Source organism: Procambarus clarkii, chromosome 89 (assembly GCF_040958095.1).
Source record: "Procambarus clarkii isolate CNS0578487 chromosome 89, FALCON_Pclarkii_2.0, whole genome shotgun sequence".
Taxonomy (NCBI): Eukaryota; Metazoa; Arthropoda; class Malacostraca; order Decapoda; family Cambaridae; genus Procambarus; species Procambarus clarkii.
The window spans coordinates 20,604,889-20,622,131 of NC_091238.1; positions in this window are offsets into that span (position 1 = coordinate 20,604,889).

A 17,243-nucleotide genomic window follows, 5' to 3' on the forward strand; every position below is an offset into this window, starting at 1 on the left:
GTATTTGGCATATTTTCGGTATGAAACGTCGTAATTTGAAACTGAAAATAGGCGCAGAGTCTGAATTCGGCTCAAAAAACACGCTCAGGAGTCAAATTTCCGACATTTCAGACATTTTGAAAACTGCAGGGTGGTTTGGGCAAAATATGACCAATCGCCGTTTTCAGTAATTTGCATTTTTTCGCTATGAAATGTCGTTATTTGAAACTGAAAATAGGTGCAGAGAGTCAGAATTCGGCTCAAAAATCACGCTCAGGAGTCAAATTTCCGACATTTCAGACATTTTGAAAACTGCAAGGGGGTTTTGGCAAAATATGACCCATTGCCGTTTACAGTAGTTGGCATATTTTCGGTATGAAACTTCGTAATTTGGAACTGAAAATAGGCGCAGAGAGTCAGAATACGACTCAAAAATCACGCTCAGCTGTCAAGTTTCCGACATTTCAGACATTTTGAAAACTGCAGGGGGGGTTTGGGCAAAATATGACCCATCGCCGTTTTCAGTAATTGGTATTTTTTCGGTATGAAACGTCGTAATTTGAAACAAAAATAGGTGCAGAGAGTCAGAATTCGGCTCAAAAATCCCGCTCAGGAGTCAAATTTCCGACATTTCAGATATTTTGAAAACTGCAGGGGTGTTTGGGCAAAATATGACCCTTTGCTGTTTTCAGTCATTAGCATATTTTCGGTATGAAACTTCGTAATTTGGAACTGAAAATAGGCGCAGAGAGTCAGAATACGACTCAAAAATCACGCTCAGGAGTAAAATTTCCGACATTTCAGACATTTTGAAAACTGCAGGGGGGATTGGGCAAAATATGACCCATCGCTGTTTTCAGTAATTGGCATTTTTTCGGTATGAAACGTCGTAATTTGAAACAAAAAATAGGTGCAGAGAGTCAGAATTCGGCTCAAACATCACGCTCAGGAGTCAAATTTCCGACATTTCAGACCTTTAGAAAACTGCAGGGGGGTTGGGTCAAAATATGACCCATCGCCGTTTTCAGTCATTGGCATATTGTCGGAATGAAACGTCGTAATTTGAAACTGAAAATAGATGCAGAGAGTCAGAATTCGGCTCAAAAATCACGCTCAGGAGTCAAATTTCCGACATTTCGGACATTTTGAAAACTGCAGCGGGGTTTGGGCAAAATATGACCCATCGCCGTTTACAGTATTTGGCATATTTTCGGTATGAAACGTCGTAATTTGAAACTGAAAATAGGCGCAGAGTCAGAATTCGGCTCAAAAAACACGCTCAGGAGTCAAATTTCCGACATTTCAGACATTTTGAAAACTGCAGGGTGGTTTAGGCAAAATATGACCCATCGCCGTTTTCAGTAATTTGCATATTTTCGCTATGAAATGTCGTAATTTGAAACTGAAAATAGGTGCAGAGAGCCAGAATTCGGCTCAAAAATCACGCTCAGGAGTCAAATTTCCGACATTTCAGACATTTTGAAAACTGCAGGGGGATTTTGGCAAAATATGACCCATTGCCGTTTACAGTAGTTGGCATATTTTCGGTATGAAACGTCATAATTTGAAACTGAAAATAGGCGCAGAGAGTCAGAATACGGTTCAAAAATCACGCTCAGGAGTCAAATTTCCGACATTTGGAAAACTGCAGGGGGTTTGGGCAAAATATGACCCATCGCCGTTTACAGTAATTGGTATATTTTCGGTATGAAACGTCGTAATTTGAAACTGAAAAAAGGCGCAGAGAGTCAGAATTCGGCTCAAAATCACGCTCAGGAGTCAAATTTCCGACATTTCGGACATTTTGAAAACTGCAGGGGGGTTTGGGCAAAATATGACCCATCGCCGTTTACAGTAATTGGCATATTTTCGGTATGAAACGTCGTAATTTGAAACTGAAAATAGGCGCAGAGACTCAGAATACAGCTCAAAAATCACGCTCAGAAGTCAAATTTCCGACATTTCAGACATTTTGAAAATTGCAGGGGGGTTTGGGCAAAATATGACCCATCGCCGTTTTCAGTAATTGGCATATTTTCGGTATGAAACGTCGTAAATTGAAACTGAAAATAGGTGCAGAGAGTCAGAATTCGGCTCAAAAATCACGCTCAGGAGTCAAATTTCCGACATTTCAGACATTTTGAAAACTGCAGGGGGGTTTTGGCAAAATATGACCCATTGCCGTTTACAGTAGTTGGCATATTTTCGGTATGAAACGTCGTAATTTGAAACTGAAAATAGGCGCAGAGAGTCAGAATACGGTTCAAAAATCACGCTCAGGAGTCAAATTTCCGACATTTGGAAAACTGCAGGGGATTTGGGCAAAATATGACCCATCTCCGTTTACAGTAATTGGTATATTTTCGGTATGAAAGGTCGTAATTTGAAACTGAAAAAAGGCGCAGAGAGTCAGAATTCGGCTCAAAATCACGCTCAGGAGTCAAATTTCCGACATTTCGGACATTTTGAAAACTGCAGGGGGGTTTGGGCAAAATATAACTTATCGCCCTTTACAGTAATTGGCATATTTTCGGAATGAAACGTCGTAATTTGAAACTGAAAATAGGCGCAGAGACTCAGAATACAGCTCAAAAATCACGCTCAGAAGTCAAATTTCCGACATTTCAGACATTTTAAAACTGCAGGGTGGGTTTGGGCAAAATATGAGCCAGCGCCGTTTACAGTAATTGGTATATTTTCGGTATGAAACTTCGTAATTTGGAACTGAAAATAGGCGCAGAGAGTCAGAATACGACTCAAAAATCACGCACAGCTGTCAAATTTCCGACATTTCAGACATTTTGAAAACTGCAGGGGAAGTTTGGGCAAAATATGACCCATCGCCGTTTTCAGTAATTGGCATTTTTTCGGTATGAAACGTCGTAATTTGAAACTAAAAATAGGTGCAGAGAGTCAGAATTCGGCTCAAAAATCCCGCTCAGGAGTCAAATTTCCGACATTTCAGACATTTTGAAAACTGCAGGGGGGTTTGGGCAAAATATGACCCTTTGCCGTTTTCAGTCATTGGCATATTTTCGGTATGAAACTTCGTAATTTGGAACTGAAAATAGGCGCAGAGAGTCAGAATACGACTCAAAAATCACGCTCAGGATTCAAATTTCCGACATTTCAGACATTTTGAAAACTGCAGGGGGGATTGGGCAAAATATGACCCATCGCCGTTTTCAGTCATTGGCATATTTTCGGTATGAAACGTCGTAATTTGAAACTGAAAATAGGTGCAGAGAGTCAGAATTCGGCTCAAAAATCACGCTCAGGAGTCAAATTTCCGACATTTCGGACATTTTGAAAACTGCAGCGGGTTTTGGGCAAAATATGACCCATCGCCGTTTACAGTATTTGGCATATTTTCGGTATGAAACGTCGTAATTTGAAACTGAAAATAGGCGCAGAGTCAGAATTCGGCTCAAAAAACACGCTCAGGAGTCAAATTTCCGACATTTCAGACATTTTGAAAACTGCAGGGTGGTTTGGGCAAAATATGACCCATCGCCGTTTTCAGTAATTTGCATATTTTCGCTATGAAATGTCGTAATTTGAAACTGAAAATAGGTGCAGAGAGTCAGAATTCGGCTCAAAAATCACGCTCAGGAGTAAAATTTCCGACATTTCAGACATTTTGAAAACTGCAGGGGGATTTGGGCAAAATATGACCCATCGCCGTTTTCAGTAATTGGCATTTTTTCGGTATGAAACGTCGTAATTGGAAACTGAAAATAGGCGCAGAGAGTCAGAATTCGGCTCAAACATCACGCTCAGAAGTCAAATTTCCGACATTTCAGACCTTTTGAAAACTGCAGGGGGGTTTGGGCAAAATATGACCCATCGCCGTTTTCAGTCATTGGCATATTTTCGGTATGAAACGTCGTAATTTGAAACTGAAAATAGGTGCAGAGAGTCAGAATTCTGTTCAAAAATCACGCTCAGGAGTCAAATTTCCGACATTTCGGACATTTTGAAAACTGCAGGGGGGTTTGGGCAAAATATGACCCATCGCCGTTTACAGTATTTGGCATATTTTCGGTATGAAACGTCGTAATTTGAAACTGAAAATAGGCGCAGAGTCAGAACTCGGCTCAAAAAACACGCTCAGGAGTCAAATTTCCGACATTTCAGATATTTTGAAAACTGCAGGGTGGTTTGGGCAAAATATGACCCATCGCCGTTTTCAGTAATTTGCATATTTTCGCTATGAAATGTCGTAATTTGAAACTGAAAATAGGTGCAGAGAGTCAGAATTCGGCTCAAAAATCACGCTCAGGAGTCAAATTTCCGACATTTCAGACATTTTGAAAACTGCAGGGGGGTTTTGGCAAAATATGACCCATTGCCGTTTACAGTAGTTGGCATATTTTCGGTATGAAACGTCGTAATTTGAAACTGAAAATAGGCGCAGAGAGTCAGAATACGGCTCAAAAATCACGCTCAGGAGTCAAATTTCCGACATTTGGAAAACTGCAGGGGATTTGGGCAAAATATGACCCATCGCCGTTTACAGTAATTGGTATATTTTCGGTATGAAACGTCGTAATTTGAAACTGAAAAAAGGCGCAGAGAGTCAGAATTCGGCTCAAAATCACGCTCAGGAGTCAAATTTCCGACATTTCGGACATTTTGAAAACTGCAGGGGGGTTTGGGCAAAATATAACTTATCGCCGTTTACAGTAATTGGCATATTTTCGGAATGAAACGTCGTAATTTGAAACTGAAAATAGGCGCAGAGACTCAGAATACAGCTCAAAAATCACGCTCAGAAGTCAAATTTCCGACATTTCCGATATTTTGAAAATTGCAGGGGGGTTTGGGCAAAATATGACCCATCGCCGTTTTCAGTAATTGGCATTTTTTCGGTATGAAACGTCGTAATTTGAAACTAAAAATAGGTGCAGAGAGTCAGAATTCGGCTCAAACATCACGCTCAGGAGTCAAATTTCCGACATTTCAGACCTTTAGAAAACTGTAGGGGGGTTGGGGCAAAATATGACCTATCGCCGTTTTCTGTCATTGGCATATTTTCGGTATGAAACGTCGTAATTTGAAACTGAAAATAGGTGCAGAGAGTCAGAATTCGGCTCAAAAATCACGCTCAGGAGTCAAATTTCCGACATTTCGGACATTTTGAAAACTGCAGCGGGGTTTGGGCAAAATATGACCCATCGCCGTTTACAGTATTTGGCATATTTTCGGTATGAAACGTCGTAATTTGAAACTGAAAATAGGCGCAGAGTCAGAATTCGGCTCAAAAAACACGCTCAGGAGTCAAATTTCCGACATTTCAGACATTTTGAAAACTGCAGGGTGATTTGGGCAAAATATGACCTATCGCCGTTTTCAGTAATTTGCATATTTTCGCTATGAAATGTCGCAATTTGAAACTGAAAATAGGTGCAGAGAGTCAGAATTCGGCTCAAAAATCACGCTCAGGAGTAAAATTTTCGACATTTCAGACATTTTGAAAACTGCAGGGGGATTTGGGCAAAATATGACCCATCGCCGTTTTCAGTAATTGGCATTTTTTTCGGTATGAAACGTCGTAATTTGAAACTGAAAATAGGTGCAGAGAGTCAGAATTCGGCTCAAAAATCACGCTCATGTGTCAAATTTCCGACATTTCAGACATTTTAAAAACTGCAGGGGGGTTTGGGCAAAATATGACCCTTTGCTATTTTCAGTCATTGGCATATTTTCGGAATGAAACTTCGTAATTTGGAACTGAAAATAGGCGCAGAGAGTCAGAATACGACTCAAAAATCCCGCTCAGGAGTCAAATTTCCGACATTTCAGACATTTTGAAAACTGCAGGGGGGTTTGGGCAAAATATGACCCATCGCCGTTTTCAGTAATTAGCATTTTTTCGGTATGAAACGTCGTAATTTGAAACTAAAAATAGGTGCAGAGAGTCAGAATTCGACTCAAAAATCCCGCTCAGGAGTCAATTTTCCGACATTTCAGACATTTTAAAAACTGCAGGGGGGTTTGGGCAAACTATGACCCATCGCCGTTTACAGTAATTGGCATATTTTCGGTATGAAACGTCGTAATTGGAAACTGAAAATAGGCGCAGAGAGTCAGAATTCGGCTCAAACATCACGCTCAGAAGTCAAATTTCCGACATTTCAGACCTTTTGAAAACTGCAGGGGGGTTTGGGCAAAATATGACCCATCGCCGTTTTCAGTCATTGGCATATTTTCGGTATGAAACGTCGTAATTTGAAACTGAAAATAGGTGCAGAGAGTCAGAATTCGGTTCAAAAATCACGCTCAGGAGTCAAATTTCCAACATTTCGGACATTTTGAAAACTGCAGGGGGGTTTGGGCAAAATATGACCCATCGCTGTTTATAGTATTTGACATATTTTCGGTATGAAACGTCGTAATTTGAAACTGAAAATAGGCGAAGAGTCAGAATTCGGCTCAAAAAACACGCTCAGGAGTCAAATTACCGACATTTCAGACATTTTGAAAACTGCAGGGTGGTTTGGGCAAAATATGACCCATCGCCGTTTTCAGTAATTTGCATATTTTCGCTATGAAATGTCGTAATTTGAAACTGAAAATAGGTGCAGAGAGTCAGAATTCGGCTCAAAAATCACGCTCAGGAGTCAAATTTCCGACATTTCAGACATTTTGAAAACTGCAGGGGGGTTTTGGCATAATATGACCCATTGCCGTTTACAGTAGTTGGCATATTTTCGGTATGAAACGTCGTAATTTGAAACTGAAAATAGGCGCAGAGAGTCAGAATACGGCTCAAAAATCACGCTCAGGAGTCAAATTTCCGACATTTGGAAAACTGCAGGGGATTTGGGCAAAATATGACCCATCGCCGTTTACAGTAATTGTTATATTTTCGGTATGAAACGTCGTAATTTGAAACTGAAAAAAGGCGCAGAGAGTCAGAATTCGGCTCAAAATCACGCTCAGGAGTCAAATTTCCGACATTTCGGACATTTTGAAAACTGCAGGGGGGTTTGGGCAAAATATAACTTATCGCCGTTTACAGTAATTGGCATATTTTCGGAATGAAACGTCGTAATTTGAAACTGAAAATAGGCGCAGAGACTCAGAATACAGCTCAAAAATCACGCTCAGAAGTCAAATTTCCGACATTTCCGATATTTTGAAAATTGCAGGGGGGTTTGGGCAAAATATGACCCATCGCCGTTTTCAGTAATTGGCATTTTTTCGGTATGAAACGTCGTAATTTGAAACTAAAAATAGGTGCAGAGAGTCAGAATTCGGCTCAAACATCACGCTCAGGAGTCAAATTTCCGACATTTCAGACCTTTAGAAAACTGTAGGGGGGTTGGGGCAAAATATGACCTATCGCCGTTTTCTGTCATTGGCATATTTTCGGTATGAAACGTCGTAATTTGAAACTGAAAATAGGTGCAGAGAGTCAGAATTCGGCTCAAAAATCACGCTCAGGAGTCAAATTTCCGACATTTCGGACATTTTGAAAACTGCAGCGGGGTTTGGGCAAAATATGACCCATCGCCGTTTACAGTATTTGGCATATTTTCGGTATGAAACGTCGTAATTTGAAACTGAAAATAGGCGCAGAGTCAGAATTCGGCTCAAAAAACACGCTCAGGAGTCAAATTTCCGACATTTCAGACATTTTGAAAACTGCAGGGTGATTTGGGCAAAATATGACCTATCGCCGTTTTCAGTAATTTGCATATTTTCGCTATGAAATGTCGCAATTTGAAACTGAAAATAGGTGCAGAGAGTCAGAATTCGGCTCAAAAATCACGCTCAGGAGTAAAATTTTCGACATTTCAGACATTTTGAAAACTGCAGGGGGGATTTGGGCAAAATATGACCCATCGCCGTTTTCAGTAATTGGCATTTTTTCGGTATGAAACGTCGTAATTTGAAACTGAAAATAGGTGCAGAGAGTCAGAATTCGGCTCAAAAATCACGCTCATGTGTCAAATTTCCGACATTTCAGACATTTTAAAAACTGCAGGGGGGTTTGGGCAAAATATGACCCTTTGCTATTTTCAGTCATTGGCATATTTTCGGAATGAAACTTCGTAATTTGGAACTGAAAATAGGCGCAGAGAGTCAGAATACGACTCAAAAATCCCGCTCAGGAGTCAAATTTCCGACATTTCAGACATTTTGAAAACTGCAGGGGGGTTTGGGCAAAATATGACCCATCGCCGTTTTCAGTAATTAGCATTTTTTCGGTATGAAACGTCGTAATTTGAAACTAAAAATAGGTGCAGAGAGTCAGAATTCGACTCAAAAATCCCGCTCAGGAGTCAATTTTCCGACATTTCAGACATTTTAAAAACTGCAGGGGGGTTTGGGCAAACTATGACCCATCGCCGTTTACAGTAATTGGCATATTTTCGGTATGAAACGTCGTAATTGGAAACTGAAAATAGGCGCAGAGAGTCAGAATTCGGCTCAAACATCACGCTCAGAAGTCAAATTTCCGACATTTCAGACCTTTTGAAAACTGCAGGGGGGTTTGGGCAAAATATGACCCATCGCCGTTTTCAGTCATTGGCATATTTTCGGTATGAAACGTCGTAATTTGAAACTGAAAATAGGTGCAGAGAGTCAGAATTCGGTTCAAAAATCACGCTCAGGAGTCAAATTTCCAACATTTCGGACATTTTGAAAACTGCAGGGGGGTTTGGGCAAAATATGACCCATCGCTGTTTATAGTATTTGACATATTTTCGGTATGAAACGTCGTAATTTGAAACTGAAAATAGGCGAAGAGTCAGAATTCGGCTCAAAAAACACGCTCAGGAGTCAAATTACCGACATTTCAGACATTTTGAAAACTGCAGGGTGGTTTGGGCAAAATATGACCCATCGCCGTTTTCAGTAATTTGCATATTTTCGCTATGAAATGTCGTAATTTGAAACTGAAAATAGGTGCAGAGAGTCAGAATTCGGCTCAAAAATCACGCTCAGGAGTCAAATTTCCGACATTTCAGACATTTTGAAAACTGCAGGGGGGTTTTGGCATAATATGACCCATTGCCGTTTACAGTAGTTGGCATATTTTCGGTATGAAACGTCGTAATTTGAAACTGAAAATAGGCGCAGAGAGTCAGAATACGGCTCAAAAATCACGCTCAGGAGTCAAATTTCCGACATTTGGAAAACTGCAGGGGATTTGGGCAAAATATGACCCATCGCCGTTTACAGTAATTGTTATATTTTCGGTATGAAACGTCGTAATTTGAAACTGAAAAAAGGCGCAGAGAGTCAGAATTCGGCTCAAAATCACGCTCAAGAGTCAAATTTCCGACATTTCGGACATTTTGAAAACTGCAGGGGGGTTTGGGCAAAATATAACTTATCGCCGTTAACAGTAATTGACATATTTTCGGAATGAAACGTCGTAATTTGAAACTGAAAATAGGCGCAGAGACTCAGAATACAGCTCAAAAATCACGCTCAGAAGTCAAATTTCCGACATTTCCGATATTTTGAAAATTGCAGGGGGGTTTGGGCAAAATATGACCCATCGCCGTTTTCAGTAATTGGCATTTTTTCGGTATGAAACGTCGTAATTTGAAACTAAAAATAGGTGCAGAGAGTCAGGATTCGGCTCAAACATCACGCTCAGGAGTCAAATTTCCGACATTTCAGACCTTTAGAAAACTGTAGGGGGGTTGGGGCAAAATATGACCTATCGCCGTTTTCAGTCATTGGCATATTTTCGGTATGAAACGTCGTAATTTGAAACTGAAAATAGGTGCAGAGAGTCAGAATTCGGCTCAAAAATCACGCTCAGGAGTCAAATTTCCGACATTTCGGACATTTTGAAAACTGCAGCGGGGTTTGGGCAAAATATGACCCATCGCCGTTTACAGTATTTGACATATTTTCGGTATGAAACGTCGTAATTTGAAACTGAAAATAGGCGCAGAGTCAGAATTCGGCTCAAAAAACACGCTCAGGAGTCAAATTTCCGACATTTCAGACATTTTGAAAACTGCAGGGTGATTTGGGCAAAATATGACCCATCGCCGTTTTCAGTAATTTGCATATTTTCGCTATGAAATGTCGTAATTTGAAACTGAAAATAGGTGCAGAGAGTCAGAATTCGGCTCAAAAATCACGCTCAGGAGTAAAATTTTCGACATTTCAGACATTTTGAAAACTGCAGGGGGATTTGGGCAAAATATGACCCATCGCCGTTTTCAGTAATTGGCATTTTTTCGGTATGAAACGTCGTAATTTGAAACTGAAAATAGGTGCAGAGAGTCAGAATTCGGCTCAAAAATCACGCTCATGTGTCAAATTTCCGACATTTCAGACATTTTAAAAACTGCAGGGGGGTTTGGGCAAAATATGACCCTTTGCCGTTTTCAGTCATTGGCATATTTTCGGAATGAAACTTCGTAATTTGGAACTGAAAATAGGCGCAGAGAGTCAGAATACGACTCAAAAATCCCGCTCAAGGGTCAAATTTCCGACATTTCAGACATTTTGAAAACTGCAGGGGGGTTTGGGCAAAATATGACCCATCGCCGTTTTCAGTAATTAGCATTTTTTCGGTATGAAACGTCGTAATTTGAAACTAAAAATAGGTGCAGAGAGTCAGAATTCGACTCAAAAATCCCGCTCAGGAGTCAATTTTCCGACATTTCAGACATTTTAAAAACTGCAGGGGGGTTTGGTCAAACTATGACCCATCGCCGTTTTCAGTAATTGGCATATTTTCGGTATGAAACGTCGTAATTTGAAACTGAAAATAGGTGCAGAGAGTCAGAATTCGGCTCAAAAATCACGCTAAGGAGTCAAATTTCCGACATTTCGGACATTTTGAAAACTGCAGGTGGGTTTGGGCAAAATATGAGCCATCGCCGTTTACAGTAATTGGTATATTTTCGGTATGAAACTTCGTAATTTGGAACTGAAAATAGGCGCAGAGAGTCAAAATACGACTCAAAAATCACACTCAGCTGTCAAATTTCCGACATTTCAGACATTTTGAAAACTGCAGGGGGGGTTTGGGCAAAATATGACCCATCGTCGTTTTCAGTAATTGGCATTTTTTCGGTATGAAACGTCGTAATTTGAAACAAAAATAGGTGCAGAGAGTCAGAATTCGGCTCAAAAATCCCGCTCAGGAGTCAAATTTCCGACATTTCAGACATTTTGAAAACTGCAGGGGGGTTTGGGCAAAATATGACCCTTTGCCGTTTTCAGTCATTGGCATATTTTCGGTATGAAACTTCGTAATTTGGAACTAAAAATAGGCGCAGAGAGTCAGAATACGACTCAAAAATCACGCTCAGGAGTCAAATTTCCGACATTTCAGACATTTTGAAAACTGCAGGGGGGATTGGGCAAAATATGACCCATCGCTGTTTTCAGTAATTGGCATTTTTTCGGTATGAAACGTCGTAATTTGAAACTAAAAATAGGTGCAGAGAGTCAGAATTCGGCTCAAACATCACGCTCAGGAGTCAAATTTCCGACATTTCAGACCTTTAGAAAACTGCAGGGGGGTTGGGGCAAAATATGACCCATCGCCGTTTTCAGTCATTGGCATATTTTCGGTATGAAACGTCGTAATTTGAAACTGAAAATAGATGCAGAGAGTCAGAATTCGGCTCAAAAATCACGCTCAGGAGTCAAATTTCCGACATTTCGGACATTTTGAAAACTGCAGCGGGGTTTGGGCAAAATATGACCCATCGCCGTTTACAGTATTTGGCATATTTTCGGTATGAAACGTCGTAATTTGAAGCTGAAAATAGGCGCAGAGTCAGAATTCGGCTCAAAAAAAACGCTCAGGAGTCAAATTTCCGACATTTCAGACATTTTGAAAACTGCAGGGTGGTTTGGGCAAAATATGACCCATCGCCGTTTTCAGTAATTTGCATATTTTCGCTATGAAATGTCGTAATTTGAAACTGAAAATAGGTGCAGAGAGTCAGAATTCGGCTCAAAAATCACGCTCAGGAGTCAAATTTCCGACATTTCAGACATTTTGAAAACTGCAGGGGGGTTTTGGCAAAATATGACCCATTGCCGTTTACAGTAGTTGGCATATTTTCGGTATGAAACGTCGTAATTTGAAACTGAAAATAGGCGCAGAGAGTCAGAATACGGTTCAAAAATCACGCTCAGGAGTCAAATTTCCGACATTTGGAAAACTGCAGGGGGTTTGGGCAAAATATGACCCATCGCCGTTTTCAGTAATTGGTATATTTTCGGTATGAAACGTCGTAATTTGAAACTGAAAAAAGGCGCAGAGAGTCAGAAATCGGCTCAAAATCACGCTCAGGAGTCAAATTTCCGACATTTCAGACATTTTGAAAACTGCAGGGTGGTTTGGGCAAAATATGACCCATCGCCGTTTTCAGTAATTTGCATATTTTCGCTATGAAATGTCGTAATTTGAAACTGAAAATAGGTGCAGAGAGTCAGAATTTGGCTCAAAAATCACGCTCATGTGTCAAATTTCCGACATTTCAGACATTTTAAAAACTGCAGGGGGGTTTGGGCAAAATATGACCCTTTGCCGTTTTCAGTCATTGGCATATTTTCGGAATGAAACTTCGTAATTTGGAACTGAAAATAGGCGCAGAGAGTCAGAATACGACTCAAAAATCCCGCTCAGGAGTCAAATTTCCGACATTTCAGACATTTTGAAAACTGCAGGGGGGTTTGGGCAAAATATGACCCATCGCCGTTTTCAGTAATTAGCATTTTTTCGGTATGAAACGTCGTAATTTGAAACTAAAAATAGGTGCAGAGAGTCAGAATTCGACTCAAAAATCCCGCTCAGGAGTCAATTTTCCGACATTTCAGACATTTTAAAAACTGCAGGGGGGTTTGGGTAAACTATGACCCATCGCCGTTTACAGTAATTGGCATATTTTCGGTATGAAACGTCGTAATTGGAAACTGAAAATAGGCGCAGAGAGTCAGAATTCGGCTCAAACATCACGCTCAGAAGTCAAATTTCCGACATTTCAGACCTTTTGAAAACTGCAGGGGGGTTTGCGCAAAATATGACCCATCGCCGTTTTCAGTCATTGGCATATTTTCGGTATGAAACGTCGTAATTTGAAACTGAAAATAGGTGCAGAGAGTCAGAATTCGGTTCAAAAATCACGCTCAGGAGTCAAATTTCCGACATTTCGGACATTTTGAAAACTGCAGGGGGGTTTGGGCAAAATATGACCCATCGCCGTTTACAGTATTTGGCATATTTTCGGTATGAAACGTCGTAATTTGAAACTGAAAATAGGCGCAGAGTCAGAATTCGGCTCAAAAAACACGCTCAGGAGTCAAATTTCCGACATTTCAGACATTTTGAAAACTGCAGGGTGGTTTGGGCAAAATATGACCCATCGCCGTTTTCAGTAATTTCCATATTTTCGCTATGAAATGTCGTAATTTGAAACTGAAAATAGGTGCAGAGAGTCAGAATTCGGCTCAAAAATCACGCTCAGGAGTCAAATTAACGACATTTCAGACATTTTGAAAACTGCAGGGGGGTTTTGGCAAAATATGACCCATTGCCGTTTACAGTAGTTGGCATATTTTCGGTATGAAACGTCGTAATTTGAAACTGAAAATAGGCGCAGAGAGTCAGAATACGGTTCAAAAATCACGCTCAGGAGTCAAATTTCCGACATTTGGAAAACTGCAGGGGATTTGGGCAAAATATGACCCATCGCCGTTTACAGTAATTGGTATATTTTCGGTATGAAACGTCGGAATTTGAAACTGAAAAAAGGCGCAGAGAGTCAGAATTCGGCTCAAAATCACGCTCAGGAGTCAAATTTCCGACATTTCGGACATTTTGAAAACTGCAGGGGGGTTTGGGCAAAATATCACTTATCGCCGTTTACAGTAATTGGCATATTTTCGGAATGAAACGTCGTAATTTGAAACTGAAAATAGGCGCAGAGACTCAGAATACAGCTCAAAAATCACGCTCAGAAGTCAAATATCCGACATTTCAGATATTTTGAAAATTGCAGGGGGGTTTGGGCAAAATATGACCCATCGCCGTTTTCAGTAATTGGCATATTTTCGGTATGAAACGTCGTAATTTGAAACTGAAAATAGGTGCAGAGAGTCAGAATTCGGCTCAAAAATCACGCTAAGGAGTCAAATTTCCGACATTTCGGACATTTTGAAAACTGCAGGTGGGTTTGGGCAAAATATGAGCCATCGCCGTTTACAGTAATTGGTATATTTTCGGTATGAAACTTCGTAATTTGGAACTGAAAATAGGCGCAGAGAGTCAAAATACGACTCAAAAATCACACTCAGCTGTCAAATTTCCGACATTTCAGACATTTTGAAAACTGCAGGGGGGGGTTTGGGCAAAATATGACCCATCGTCGTTTTCAGTAATTGGCATTTTTTCGGTATGAAACGTCGTAATTTGAAACAAAAATAGGTGCAGAGAGTCAGAATTCGGCTCAAAAATCCCGCTCAGGAGTCAAATTTCCGACATTTCAGACATTTTGAAAACTGCAGGGGGGTTTGGGCAAAATATGACCCTTTGCCGTTTTCAGTCATTGGCATATTTTCGGTATGAAACTTCGTAATTTGAAACTGAAAATAGGTGCAGAGAGTCAGAATTCGGTTCAAAAATCACGCTCAGGAGTCAAATTTCCGACATTTCGGACATTTTGAAAACTGCAGGGGGGTTTGGGCAAAATATGACCCATCGCCGTTTACAGTATTTGGCATATTTTCGGTATGAAACGTCGTAATTTGAAACTGAAAATAGGCGCAGAGTCAGAATTCGGCTCAAAAAACACGCTCAGGAGTCAAATTTCCGACATTTAAGACATTTTGAAAACTGCAGGGTGGTTTGGGCAAAATATGACCCATCGCCGTTTTCAGTAATTTGCATATTTTCGCTATGAAATGTCGTAATTTGAAACTGAAAATAGGTGCAGAGAGTCAGAATTCGGCTCAAAAATCACGCTCAGGAGTCAAATTTCCGACATTTCAGACATTTTGAAAACTGCAGGGGGGTTTTGGCAAAATATGACCCATTGCCGTTTACAGTAGTTGGCATATTTTCGGTATGAAACGTCGTAATTTGAAACTGAAAATAGGCGCAGAGAGTCAGAATACGGTTCAAAAATCACGCTCAGGAGTCAAATTTCCGACATTTGGAAAACTGCAGGGGATTTGGGCAAAATATGACCCATCGCCGTTTACAGTAATTGGTATATTTTCGGTATGAAACGTCGTAATTTGAAACTGAAAAAAGGCGCAGAGAGTCAGAATTCGGCTCAAAATCACGCTCAGGAGTCAAATTTCCGACATTTCGGACATTTTGAAAACTGCAGGGGGGTTTGGGCAAAATATCACTTATCGCCGTTTACAGTAATTGGCATATTTTCGGAATGAAACGTCGTAATTTGAAACTGAAAATAGGCGCAGAGACTCAGAATACAGCTCAAAAATCACGCTCAGAAGTCAAATATCCGACATTTCAGATATTTTGAAAATTGTAGGGGGGTTTGGGCAAAATATGACCCATCGCCGTTTTCAGTAATTGGCATATTTTCGGTATGAAACGTCGTAATTTGAAACTGAAAATAGGTGCAGAGAGTCAGAATTCGGCTCAAAAATCACGCTAAGGAGTCAAATTTCCGACATTTCGGACATTTTGAAAACTGCAGGTGGGTTTGGGCAAAATATGAGCCATCGCCGTTTACAGTAATTGGTATATTTTCGGTATGAAACTTCGTAATTTGGAACTGAAAATAGGCGCAGAGAGTCAAAATACGACTCAAAAATCACACTCAGCTGTCAAATTTCCGACATTTCAGACATTTTGAAAACTGCAGGGGGGGTTTGGGCAAAATATGACCCATCGTCGTTTTCAGTAATTGGCATTTTTTCGGTATGAAACGTCGTAATTTGAAACAAAAATAGGTGCAGAGAGTCAGAATTCGGCTCAAAAATCCCGCTCAGGAGTCAAATTTCCGACATTTCAGACATTTTGAAAACTGCAGGGGGGGTTTGGGCAAAATATGACCCTTTGCCGTTTTCAGTCATTGGCATATTTTCGGTATGAAACTTCGTAATTTGGAACTGAAAATAGGCGCAGAGAGTCAGAATACGACTCAAAAATCACGCTCAGGAGTCAAATTTCCGACATTTCAGACATTTTGAAAACTGCAGGGGGGATTGGGCAAAATATGACCCATTGCTGTTTTCAGTAATTGGCATTTTTTCGGTATGAAACGTCGTAATTTGAAACTAAAAATAGGTGCAGAGAGTCAGAATTCGGCTCAAACATCACGCTCAGGAGTCAAATTTCCGACATTTCAGACCTTTAGAAAACTGCAGGGGGGTTGGGGCAAAATATGACCCATCGCCGTTTTCAGTCATTGGCATTTTTTCGGTATGAAACGTCGTAATTTGAAACTAAAAATAGGTGCAGAGAGTCAGAATTCGGCTCAAAAATCACGCTCAGGAGTCAAATTTCCGACATTTCAGACATTTTGAAAACTGCAGGGGGGTTTTGGCAAAATATGACCCATTGCCGTTTACAGTAGTTGGCATATTTTCGGTATGAAACGTCGTAATTTGAAACTGAAAATAGGCGCAGAGAGTCAGAATACGGTTCAAAAATCACGCTCAGGAGTCAAATTTCCGACATTTGGAAAACTGCAGGGGGTTTGGGCAAAATATGACCCATCGCCGTTTTCAGTAATTGGTATATTTTCGGTATGAAACGTCGTAATTTGAAACTGAAAAAAGGCGCAGAGAGTCAGAATTCGGCTCAAAATCACGCTCAGGAGTCAAATTTCCGACATTTCGGACATTTTGAAAACTGCAGGGGGGTTTGGGCAAAATATGACCCATCGCCGTTTACAGTAATTGGCATATTTTCGGTATGAAATGTCGTAATTTGAAACTGAAAATAGGCGCAGAGACTCAGAATACAGCTCAAAAATCACGCTCAGAAGTCAAATTTCCGACATTTCAGACATTTTGAAAATTGCAGGGGGGTTTGGGCAAAATATGACCCATCGCCGTTTTCAGTAATTGGCATATTTTCGGTATGAAACGTCGTAATTTGAAACTGAAAATAGGTGCAGAGAGTCAGAATTCGGCTCAAAAATCACGCTCAGGAGTCAAATTTCCGACATTTCGGACATTTTGAAAACTGCAGGGGGGTTTGGGCAAAATATGACCCATCGCCGTTTACAGTAATTGGCAAATTTTCCGTATGAAACTTCGTAATTTGGAACTGAAAATAGGCGCAG